This window comes from Heterodontus francisci, chromosome 15 (assembly GCF_036365525.1).
Source record: "Heterodontus francisci isolate sHetFra1 chromosome 15, sHetFra1.hap1, whole genome shotgun sequence".
NCBI lineage: Eukaryota > Metazoa > Chordata > Chondrichthyes > Heterodontiformes > Heterodontidae > Heterodontus > Heterodontus francisci.
In genome coordinates, this window is record NC_090385.1 from 30,933,836 (window position 1) to 30,946,779 (window position 12,944).

Below are 12,944 nucleotides of genomic sequence, written 5' to 3' on the forward strand. Positions count from 1 at the left end.
CAAATTAAGATTGTCAATAGGGCTCGCAATGTGGTGCATTTGTGCATACTGGAAGCTACATATATTAATACACGGGGCCCTGTGCTTTGCAGACAGAAAGAATATGTACAACATTGTGCCTGTTTCAGCTGAACAAAATAAGTGACAGCCATTCGCTGGTTCATTCCTCAGGCCAATGCCTTGACCAATCAGAGTCAAGCTGCCTGGTTTAAATTTCAAACAAAGCTTTGCAGTTAACTGTCAGTCACTGTAAAACTGGTGCATTCTCCATGGCAATGCCTCTACCAATCAGAGTTCACTTCCCAACCAATCAGCACTGTCTTCTCATGCAGGATAAGTTGTTGTTTTCCCTTACATTGGTTATTCTTGCGGATTGTCTGGATGAGTGCAAGATGAAAAGCTTCGACAACAGGTCTCTATCTTCAGCATTACTCAAGTTCTGTACTACTAAATGACTATTTATTACATCCTTGTTCAAAAAAAGGATGTAAAGATAAGCCCAGCAACAGCAGGCCAGTCAATCTAACTTCAGTGGTGGGGAAACTTCTAGAAACAATACTTCGGGACCAAATTAATAGTAACTTAAACAAATGAGGGTTAATTATGGAAAGCCAGCACGGATTTGTTAAGGGAAAATCACGTTGAACTAACTTGCTTGAGTTTTTTGAAGAGATAACAGAGAGGGTTGCTGAGGGCAATGATGTTGATGTGGTGTACCTGGACTTCCAAAAGGCATTTGATACAATACCGCACAACAGACTTGTGAGCAAAGTTATAGCTCATGGAATAAAAGGGATAGTAGCAACATGGATACAAAATTGGCTGCATGACAGGAAACAGAGAGTAATGGTTAATGGATGGTCTTCGGGCTGGAGGAAGGTTTGTTGTGAAGTTCCCCAGGGGTCAGTATTGGGACCCTTGCTCTTCCTGATATATATTAATGACCTAGACCTTGGTGTACAGGTCACAATTTCAAAATTTGTGCATGATACGAAACTTGGAACAATTGTGAACTGTGAGGAGGATAGTATAGAACTTCAAAAGGACATAGACAAGTTGCTGGAATGGGCAGACAGGTGGCAGATGAAGTTCAATGCAGAAAAATGTGAAGTGATTCATTTTGGTAGGAAGAACATGGAGAGACAATATAACATAAAAGGTACAATTCTAAAGGGGGTGAAGGAGCAGAGTGACCTGGGGGTATATGTGCATAAGTCATTGAAGGTGGCGGAGCAGGTTGAAAGACCAGTTAATAAAACATTCAGTATCCTAGGCTTTATTATTAGGGGCATAGAGTACAAAAGCAAGGAGGTTATATTGAACTTGTATAAGCCACTAGTTCGGCCTCAACTTGAGTATTGCGGCCAGTTCTGGGCGCACACTTTAGGAAAGATGTGAAGGTATTGGAGAGAGTACAGAAAAGATTCACGAGAATGGTTCCAGGAATGAGGAACTTAATTTACAAAGATAGATTGGAGAAGTTGGGATTGTTGTCCTGGAAAAGAGAAGGCTGAGAGGAAATTTGATAGAGGTATTCAAAATCATAAGGGGTCTGGACAGGGTGGATAGGGAAAAACTGTTCCCACTCATGAAAGGATTGAGAACGAGAGGGCACAGATTTAAGGTGATTGGCAAAAGAAGCAATAGCGACATGAGGAAAAAAAATTTCATGCAGGGAGTGGTTAGGATCTGGAATATACTGCCTGATAGTGTGGTGGGGGCAGATTCAAGCGAGGCCTTCAAATGGGAATTAGATGGTTATCTGAAAAGGAAGAATTTGCAGGGTTGTGGGGCGATGGCAGGGGAACAGCATTAGGTGAATTGCTCAATTTGGAGAGACAGACACAATGGGCCGAATGGCCTCCTTCTGAGCTGTAACAATTCTGTGATTCTGTGATTTTTGTTCTTCGATATTTTTTGACCACCATGATCTTCTGAGGACCTTGAAATATTCTAATACACCTTCTCTGAAATATTGAAATCTGTGATTTAGTCACCACAACTTAATGAACTTATTAAACAATAAATAGTTGCATGTATATAGCAAGGAAATGAATGGCCAGTTAATCCTTTTTTTGGTGGTGTTATTTGCAGAAGGAATGTTTGCCAGGACACCAAGAGAACTCCCAACTCTTCTTTAAATAGTTCCATCGACTATTTAACTTCCCACTGAACAGAAAATATCTAAAAATGTCATTGTATCTAAAATAATTTTCTCAAGTAGTGTCTTTTTAAGGACTTAATTTGTTAAGTATGACAGAGTATGTTAGAACATCTTTAGATGTGTACTGAGCAAACATGTCCATCCTCTGTTCATCTCACAGATTATGAATAAACAAGTACTGACAGCATCAATATGACTTCCAATGAACACTGGTCGATAATAATAAGTACATGTTGACTATGGAATTAAGTGACACTAATTTACAAACCTCACTCAGAGGGGTCACACATGAGTCAAATTGTTTTAATTTATTTCTCAAGGGGCATGTATCCAGAGCACAACTTCACCATGAAACTCAGTCCAAATTTGAATTAGATCAGGAATCTTTCCTGAAGGGGACGAGCCAAAATAACATAATGTCACAGGCGTAAAATGTCAGTACTGACTGGATTGAGGCACATTCTGAGGTCAGTGTAGGGAGTGATTTTCGCATGTCTTCAGAATGTTTGGTGCAAAATGAAAGAACATTTAATTTTGCACTAATGTCATTGCTATCTTTGACAAGGTCACATCCACATACCATGAACAGATCTCCCAAACATAATTTAAACTGGAGCAAAATAAGCAATAAGACTGTAACCACAGGAATATAAAACACAATCGTATGAATGCAGTGCTTGACCAGACCTAATGGTCAATGTCACTTATTTGTGGTTTTCACAGAAAAATGGACAGAGTTGCACAATGCAATCCTCAAAGCACTTGGAGAAATTCCATAATCACACATAACAAAAAGAGAACTTGATTTATTTGGTCACCATAAACCAATAGCTCTAATTATGAATAGTCAGAATTGTCCAAAACTCTGAGGAGAAATTGTGAAACATTGTGCATTTAAAACAGAATTTGATTTATTCAATCATTGTACAACAATGGCCGTGCCAATGGTATTGAGGATTTTACATGACGGCGTTGTTACTTTTCATCAAGTTCCAAACCAGACATTATCGGGTCAGACAATAGCTTATGTACAAAGATTTGCTTTTGTACTGAAGAGGCACAGAAATAACAACAACAAGTATTTATATAGCACCTTTAATGCAATAAAACATTCCAAGGCACTTTACAGGAGGGTTATAAAACAAAATTTGACATTGTGTCACATAAGGTGATATTAGTGCAGATGGCCAGAAGCTTGGTTGAAGAGGTAGGCTTCAAGGAGCCTCTTAAAGGAGGAAATAGAGAGAGGTGGAGAGGTTTGGGTTGGGGGTGGGGGTGGGGGGGGTGGTGGGGTGGAATTCCAGAGGTTAGGGCCTAGGCAGCTGAAGGCATGGCCAACAATGGTGGAGCAATTAAAATCAGAGATGTTCAAGAGGTCAGAATTAGAGGAGTGCAGATATCTCGAAGGGTTGTGTGGTGGGAGCAGATTACAGAGATAGGGACGGGAGAGGCTATGGAGAGATTTGAAAACAAGAATGAGAATTTTAAAATTGAATCATTGTTTAACTGGGAGCCAATATAGGTAAGAGAGCACAGGGGAGTTGGGTGAATAGAACTTGGTGTGAGTAAGGATCAATGGGCAGAATATTTGGATGACCTCAGATTCATAGAGGAGAAAAAGTGGGAGGCTGGCCAGAAGTCTGATGGAGTAATCAAGTCTAGAGGTAACAAAGGCATGGATGAGGGTTTCAGCAGCAGGTAAGCTGAGACAGGGGCAGAGTTGGGTGATGTTACAGAGGTGGAAATAGGCGGACTTAATGGTGATGCAGATATGTGGTCAGAAGCTTATCTTGGGGTCAAATGTGACATCAATGTTGCAAACAGTCTGGTTCAGCCACAGACAGTTATCAGGGAGAAGGATGGAGTCGGTAGCTAGGGAATGGAGTTTGTAGCGGGGACTGAAGACGATGGCTTTGGTCTTCCCAATATTTAATTGGAGGAAAATTTCTGCTCATCCATTACTGGATGTTGGACAAGTAACTTGACAATTTAGCAACAGTAAAGGGGTCGAGAGAAGTGGTGGGGAAGTAGAGCTGGGTACCGTCAGTGTACGTGTGAAAACTGATGTTGTGTATTTGGATGATGCCACAGAGGGGCAGCATATAGATGTGGAATAGGAAGGGGCCAAGGATAAAACAATGGGGGACACCAGAGGTAACAGTGCAGGAGCGGGAATAGAAGCCGTTGCAGGTGATACTCTGGCTCTGATTAGATTGATATGAATGGAACCAGGTGAGTGCAGTCCCACCCAGCTAGACGACGGTGTGGTCAACCATATTAAAGGCTGTGGACAGGCCAAGAAGGAAGAAGAGGGATAGTTTACCTTTGTCACAGTCACATAGGCTGGATTTTGTGCAGGAGGTGGGACTGCCAGCACTGGGCCGAAAATGCAGGTGGAACCACGCCTCGTCCTTTGCGCACTCCCCCCCCCCACAACTGGCACAATCTTCTGTTGTTCTGGAGGTGAAGTTACTGGCGCTGGGATCTCTGTCCCTTTAAAAATTGGGATCCGCCTCCAAGAGCTGCCGACTAATTACAGGGCTGGAAACTCAGCAGTATTGGCAGCACCACTGCGAGCAGTGGCCACTGTTGGTACTGCAGAGGCCTTGGACCCAGGCCCAGAGCTGGAACCCTGGACCTCAGTTAAGTGAGGCGGGATTGCCGGGGCCAGTATGGAAGGCCCTGGCGAGGTGGGGTGGGGGTGTGGTCAAAAAGTCCAGGGGGAGGGGGGGTCCTGTGAGGTGCATTGTTTCCTGGTCGGTGCCCTCTGTGGGCCAAAGATTGCCCATGGAAGAGGGACTCCCCACCCCAAGACCGCAGGGCGCACGTCTCGTTTTACAAGGCGTCCTCTCTGCATGTCAGAGGCACCCCCTGCCACTGGTTAAATCCCAGTGGTGGTAGAAAGAGGCCCTTAAGTGGCAATTACTAGGCCACTTAAGTGCCTCAATTGGCCTCTGGGTGGGAAGGCTGTCACCGGCCTATCCCGTCCTCATGAAAATCGCTTGGCGATTGGGCGGCGATGAGCCCTCTGCCTCCCTCCGCCACCTGTTGCGACTCTATGGGCTGCCTTACCTCCAACCCCACCTCAGGAGGGCCCATAAAATCCAGCCCATAGAATGTCATTCATGACTTGTGAAATAAGTGGAAATCTGGGCTTTCTTTTTAAAAACAGATCTATGGCATTCAGTTGATGGTATAGAAATTTCCAGATAGCTGATTTAAAAACAGGACTGTCTGATCCAGAACTGAAGTGGCAGCAACCCTAAAGTTGTAGTAGATGGGTTGAGCTGAGAATTTAGGGGTAGAGTTTCTGCTGGTCTAGACTAGTAATATCCAGAAGGAATTAACCATACCAGCACAGAAAAGAGGGAAGTTTAAATGTTACGGCCAAAACTTCCTCTTAAGTTTGTGTTTGATGCAATCTTTTACACTGGTTTACGATTCAATTCACTGGATCAGAATCACCCACTAAACTGGCTATGCCCCCATATAGAAAATATAATATTCCACAGAATGTTCTGGCTCGGCAAGACTTTTCAAATAATTTTCTGAGGCAGACAGGCATCAGTAAGCACCTTTTAAAAGCCTTTTCATATCAAAAATTATTTACTAAGAAACTGTCTCATGTAAACCAATGAAACTACTAAACAGTTCAGTATAGTTTTTTTAAAGTCATTTTCAGTGGTTTTATATCAGGTTACTCACAAGTAAAGGACTGGGCATCCTTATTAAAAATGCCTGTTTCTGGTGATAAAGGCATTTTTAGCTATGTTAATAAAACTGCACTCTGTTACCGCTGTTAAATACATCAAGGAATACCTTTTAATGATTACAGTAGTTCATTGAAGATTTAATGCTTGTGATATACAAACCTGTTTCATCAGAGACTTGAACTGTAACCTAACCAGTTCAATTTCGACCACAATTTGGGTGCAATTTCCCAACTATACCCAAAGTGGAAACTCTACCCAGTTGTATTTATCCAGCATCTAGACCCAAATAAATAACTAATCTGTAATTTTGTTGAATGTGTATTACAGTGTTGGATCCATGCTTTGGACGAACAAGCATCTGATATGTTCAGTTTAATTGAAGTTGTAAACAAAACAAAATATTAATTCTATACCTTAAAAGGGTGTGAAATGGGTAACAAAGAAAGGCAGGTTTACAGCAGATTAACTTAGTTCCAGTATATGATGACAAGGGAGCAAGTGAAAGCTGTGAAAAAAACGATGGTTCTGTATTGTCATAGTTATGGCTGTAAGGAGCAATTTTGTTGGTTGGTTTTGATCTCTTGTCCCTTCAATGCTGTCTGGTTCCTGAGAGAATATTTGTTGCTCAGTAGGAATTTTCTGTAGTCTACAGATGAAAGGAAAGCAGCACTTTGAGTTTAACCATTCAATGATTTCTCTCATATGAGTGTGTAAGGAAGGGAAAAAAATCCTAGAAAAATTCATAACAAGGATTATCTCACAGAGTGACCAATGTAATATGAATGTCCTTTATCATCCCTTAATGGAATTGAGGATTATGAAGTTATTAATACAAATTGCAAAGATCTGGGTTCTGCAGGGCTCAGTACTAGGACTCTTGTTTTGTACTAGGAGGTGTAGAGGAATAGAGGGATTTTGGAATGCATATCCACAGATCCCTAAAGGTAGCAGGACAGGTTGATAAGGTGGTTAAGAAGGCATACGAGATACTTTCCTTTCTTAGCCGAGGCCTGGACTATAAGAGCAGGGAGGTTCTGCAAGAACTGTACAAAACCCTAGTTAGACCGCAGCTAGACTGCTGCGTACACTGCATTACAGGAAGGATGTGATCGCATTAGAGAGGGTACAGAGGAGATTTATGAGGATGTTGCCAGGAATGAAAAATTTTAGCTATGAGGAAAGATTGAATAGGCTGGGATTCTTTTCTTTGGAACAGAGGAGGCTGAGAAGAGAGTTATTTATGAGAGGTTGAGAAAGAATGGATAGGAAGGATGCATTTCCCTTAGCAGAGAGGTCAATAATCAGAGGACATAGATTTAAAATAATTAGCAGAAAGATTAGAGGGGAGTTGAGAAAGTTTTCATGTAGAGTGTGGTGGGGGTCTGGAACTCACGACCTGAAAGAGGCAGAAACTCTCATCATATTTAAAAAATATTTGGATATGCACTTGAAGTGCCATAACCTACAAGGCTACGGAGCAAGAGCTGGAAGGTGAGATCAGGCTGGATAACTCTTTTTCAGGTGTCACAGAGAAGATGGGCCAAATGGCCTCCCTCTGTGCCGTAAGTTTTCTTTGTTTCTATGTTTCTATTACACTATGCCTCCGAATACAGGGTCATGCCACAAGAAACTGTCTGATACCTACCCAATGTCTCATTTCCCAACTCAGCCAGGAAAAGGCACAGTTGCTTGATACCCCAATCTTAGCTAATGAACTTCAACTGAAGATAAAAAGCCTCCAATCAGGAAAAGCTTCAGGGTCTGATGGCAACAGCCACAATCAAGTTAATAAGCAAGGGAGGACCCCATCCAGTGCTTGTCAAACAGGCCTAGATTGAGCCATAGTGCTGACTGTGAAATGCTGATCAAGATCTTAGCCTCATAATGAGATGCAGTCATCCCTGGGCTACTTCAGCTGTCCAGAGGCGTTCCCGATGGCACGCCGGGTGACCATCTGAGCCGGATGCTCCATGCCCCAATAAAGGCACCGCCAAGACAAAAGGCCGGGGCCACAACTAGTCCTGTGGAGAAGTTATCCCTCCACACCGATGGTCCTACCTGCTGTGGGCCTCTTCATTCTAACATTTGTAGAAGGCATTGGAGAGTGCATTCATGTTGATGTGCTGCAGCATTTCCCGACATGCCTCAGCAGTGCCCGCCTCTCCCGGTGGGGTGCTGGCCACAAATTGCTGCAGGCCCTCTTATTGGGCCTCCCACTTCCCTGGTCCACTTGCTGTCCTTAATTGTATGGGACTCCTGGAGATGGCCAATTAAGAAGCCGCCTCCAGGAAGCTGGCGCTTGACATCCCACAATGGTACTTTCAGGTTCCCAATCCGGAATTGAGGCTGAAGTTGGGATCATGATCCAATGCAGAAAATCCAGCCTTGTGGGTCTTAGTGAGGATTCTTCAATCTGATTGGTGGAAGAGCCTCGCTGTTGTTTACCCTGCTCACTGACATCACAGGTCCTTTGTAGAGGGCGTTGCACTGGACCAGACAACTGGGGTTGAATTTTTGGGTCCAGCTAGAACGGGAACAAAGCTGGGCAGGGTCTGAAATGCCAGCACAGCCGATGTACAGGTTTCCTGATGCTAGCTATATTAACCAGGGCGGGAGGAAGGCTGCCCTGCAATCCCGCCTGATCCATGACGAAGGCAAATTAAGATGGTCAAGGAGCTCGTTAATGGGAAATGTGATTTTCACAGGGGTGTACGGGCTGCACATGCTGTCTGGGGCAGACCAGTTGACTGGAGGCAGGTACACAGTGGGGAACCAGACAAGGCCACCCCAGAGAATTAGCTGGTCTCTATAAAAGGATGTTTGGCACCGACGGGAACTCGACATTGGGCAACAGGCAGGTTGTGGGGAGAATGGGCAGTAAGCGCTTGAGCAGTGCAGGGGCTTGTCACCCTCCTGGCATCGTGTGGGCATAAGAGCAGTGGCCAAGGCTGCCAAGCACACTGTGGGGGGGGGCACATGAGCACAAGGAAGGGTGCAGCTGGCAATGCGGGTGCAGCTCTCAGATTTTGGGCCAGTGGCGATGAGGAGCAACACCCTCCACAGGAAGGCCAGAGCACCAGGCATCAGGATGGCAGGAGAGAGGAATGAGGGGCAGGAAGCAGATGGAGGCCATAACCTCAGTATAGGATCTATCGTCGAAGATAGAGCTATCTGGAGATGACCACGAACCAGTACCGCAATTTCTGCGATTGCGACTTGCCATGCAGATGGTCACAGCTATCTGTGTTGTTATTGCTGAAGACCTTACACCTCACAGCACTGGTCGCTACGCACTGCCAGTACCTGTCAAAGTCATTGTGGCCATGAACTTTATCCCTTCTGACTCCTTTCAAGGATCAGCTGCAGACCTTGGTGACATCTCACAAACAACAGCACACCACTGCATCTCCACGTCACTGATGCCCTATTTGTCATAGTTGGACAGTACATTCAGTTTACGACAGATGGGGCCGTGCAGGCACAGAGGGCAGTGGGTTTCGCCACCGTCACTGGATTCCTCCAAGTGCAGGGCATCATCGATTGCACCCATGTGGCCATCAAGGCACCCAGTGACAGGGCAGTGAGATTTGTCAACTGGAAGGGCTTCCACTTGCTCAAAATGCAGCTGGTCTACAACCACAACAAGAGCTTTCTCCATATGTGCACTCGGTATCTCGGCAGCTGCCATGCCTCCTTCATTCTCTGCAGCTCTTCACTCAAAACCCCGAAGTTCATGGATTGTTTTTAGGGGACAAGGGATATCTCTTGAAGAGATGGCTATTCAACCCTTTACGAAAAGCACAGAGGTGATACAACAAAAGCCATCTCACCAGGACTACCACTGAGCAAGCCATCGGAATTCTGAAAATACACGCTTTCAAGGGTTCCGCTCATTATTGTAGTTTGCTGTGCTCTCCATAACATAGCTCTCCAGAGAAGTGTGCACCTTGAGGACAGTGAGGCCCTGGAAGGACACAATTTATCAGAGGAAGGGGAGGATCAGGGGGGTTGTGGAAGAGGAGGAGGAAGAGAAGGTGGGGATGGAGGATGAAGAACACCAAAGTGCCCTGGCTGCAAGGGAGATAGCTGGGCACGGTTTGGGGCTCGATGGTCTCATCAAGATGCCATGAACGTCAGACATCATCTGATTCAGGAACATTTCAACTGAGCCCCTCTGACCCAAGATGAACAGCATGGTATGGAACTCACTCTGAGGTGCCTGTGTTAACACTTCTATTGAGGACACAGTCTGGAACATGTAAACTCTTACTGCACATTTGCCCATAGGTTTTGCCATCACTGTTGAGAAACCCTTGAACTCCTGCACCGCCTCATAACTCTTTTCTTATCCCACCATCAATAAAGAAGTCTCACATGTGTGGCTTCAAGTTTTATTATTTGCATGGTGCTCTTAAAGGAAAACAGTGCATAGTTACAGGAAGAAGACATGCCAGAGACCCATTCAGTGCCCCACAGGATGCAGTGGCCCCTGCACCCGGCCACTTCTACGCAGTGCTCCTCTTGTGGCCTTGGAGGAGGTAAAGGCAGCCTGCTCACTTGTCTCGGCTTGGGGCTGACATGTGCATGGCAGCTGTCCTCATCGTAGATGTGCCTGTGGGGGCATCTCCAGAGACTGCTGCACCTGCATCATTGAAGGGGGCAGCCTGCATCACTGGGCCCTGCTGCCCAGGTGCTCCCTTTGTCAGAGCAGCCATGGAGGATGATGATGGTGATAGTGTCCCTGAGGGGTGGCACCATCATCCTTCTCAGTGACATCCTCAGTCCTTGGCTGACACTGCAGATGGCTGGAGGGGAACATCAGCTGGGGCAAAACTGGCATCCCCTCCAAACATCCCTGCACCACCAGTGCCACTGACCAGTCCAGGCTAAATAGAGTATCATGCATCCTGTGTACATCAGTGCACAGTTCCTGTACACAGTCCAAGTGCTGCTGCATATGGCACTCCATAAGGTTTGCCATTCTCTCAGTGGAGGAACTCATGCACTCAAAGCCCTGAGCCATGGTGGCGCCCAGGAGCTGGATGGACTCCTCCATTGTCTGCCCAAGACCCCACACTGCCTTAGGGAACTCTGACATGTGGGACCTCATCTGCTGCTGCTGGTCTAGTGACTCCTGAAGCCCTACATCATGCTTAGCTAATCAGAGCTGTGTCTATCTTCGATCCTCCAAGGGGAACTGCCACCAGCTGCCTCTGCCTCTCTCACTTCCTCCTGCACATTAATGTCATGCTTCTCACCCAGTGCCACCCTATCTAACCATATGCGAGGACCCACCGAGGTGAGTATCTGTACTGGAGGAATGTGCGCTTATAAGGTGTGACAGTGTTTCTTTGGAGGTTTGTTGGTCCTCTTGTCTGGTGATGGCGACGGAGAAGGTCCCCTTGGGTCAGTGTCTGCACCTGTGGGAGACACAAGAAGATAGCATGAAAGCTAGCCTTGGAAAGCAGAAGGCTCTGTGGTCCTGAGGATTCCCAATGCCACTCAGTGCTCGGCATGCTGTCAGATGGGGTGGAGTGCAATGAACCCCCTTAATGAGCGCATTTCCCTCTCTAATCACCATCTTCACCATAAGTGCCCATCTCCCCATGGCCGACTTCCTTGTGGTTTCTGATCCTGGCTATTTCCATTGCTCCCTCCTCCATGGGTAAGATAACTTGAAGGTAGGGGACTCCTCCACTTGTCTGGGCCCTCTTTTGTGCATTATGTACCCATTTCTTCTGCAAGGACAAAAGAGAGAGTCATAAGGCACTGCTGTCCTCGATGGCCAATGGCAGCTGCTCCAATTCATTAGAAGGTTATTAGTGGTTACAGGTCCTCAGCAGCACTATGGCTCTGAGCCATTCTGATTGGTCAGTAAGTGCCCTGTGTACACCTTGTTCAGGAGCAGCATGCACGCTGAGGCTTCTCAGCTGGTGTGTCTGCTGGAGGGTGAATACCTAGAGACCTATCCTGAGGGTTGGGGGTAGCACTCACCTTGCCAGTTCATATCAATCAGTCATTGAATTTTTTTCTACACTGGGTCCATGTTCTTCTGACCACACTTCACTGTCGCTGGATCAAAATCCTGGAACTCCCTTCCTGACAACACTGTGGGTGTACCTACCCCACATGGACTGCAGCGGTTCAAGGAGGCGGCTCACCACCACCTTCTCAAGGGCAATTAGGGATGGGCAATAAATGCTGTCCTAGCCAGCGACGCCCACATCCCATGAATGAATAAAAATAAAACTTCTACCGCTGACTGTCTATCCATGCCTGCTTGGTTTGGAAGGGTGGTCTCCTCCTGCCACTCTCTGGGAATAGAATCTCCCTCCTCTCCCTTATGGCCTCCGGCATGACTTGCAGGTCCACATCTGAAAACCGAGGAGCTGTCCTGCCCCGGGTTCCAGGCCTCTGGCTTTGCTGAAACATTGTGGAATTGAAGTCCTCTGTCATCTTTCATTGTGCATGTTATGTCTCCAGGTTGTCTTCTAGTTCCCATAAGCTAGAAATGATCCACCTTAGGCTTGGAAAGCCTGGAGCTCTTTTGTTTATTTCATTCAGCTTCCATGCTGCCGGGTAAGGACTGATGTAGTGTTACGTGTCACATTATACTCCCGTACAGCTGTGAATGTAGCCCTCGGAACACTTACTCATAACAATTAGTTCCTAGCTCATAACAGATAATATAAATATCTAACATCCTTCTTTCTTTAAAAAAACAGTGCTTCTATATCAATATAATTGTTCCAATCATTAACTATTTTTTCTAAACTAAAGATTAATAATTGACTTTTAGAAATAAACTGAACCCCTTTTAAAGTTTGTAATAGCACGTTTTCTTTTCTAAAAGTATTATTCACGGTATCATTTGGGGGGTTGAAATGCTGTGCCTCCATCTTGTACATTTGGCATTTGTTGCTCTCAGTGGTGAGTTGACAAGCTGTACAGGCGATGTTGGTCCTGGTGTTTTAGGAGTTGTGCTTGCTGTTGCTAATGTTGTGTCACTCTCTGGTGACGCTATTGATGTTGTCTTGCTGGGTAGTGGTGTTTCCAGTGTTGTTGGT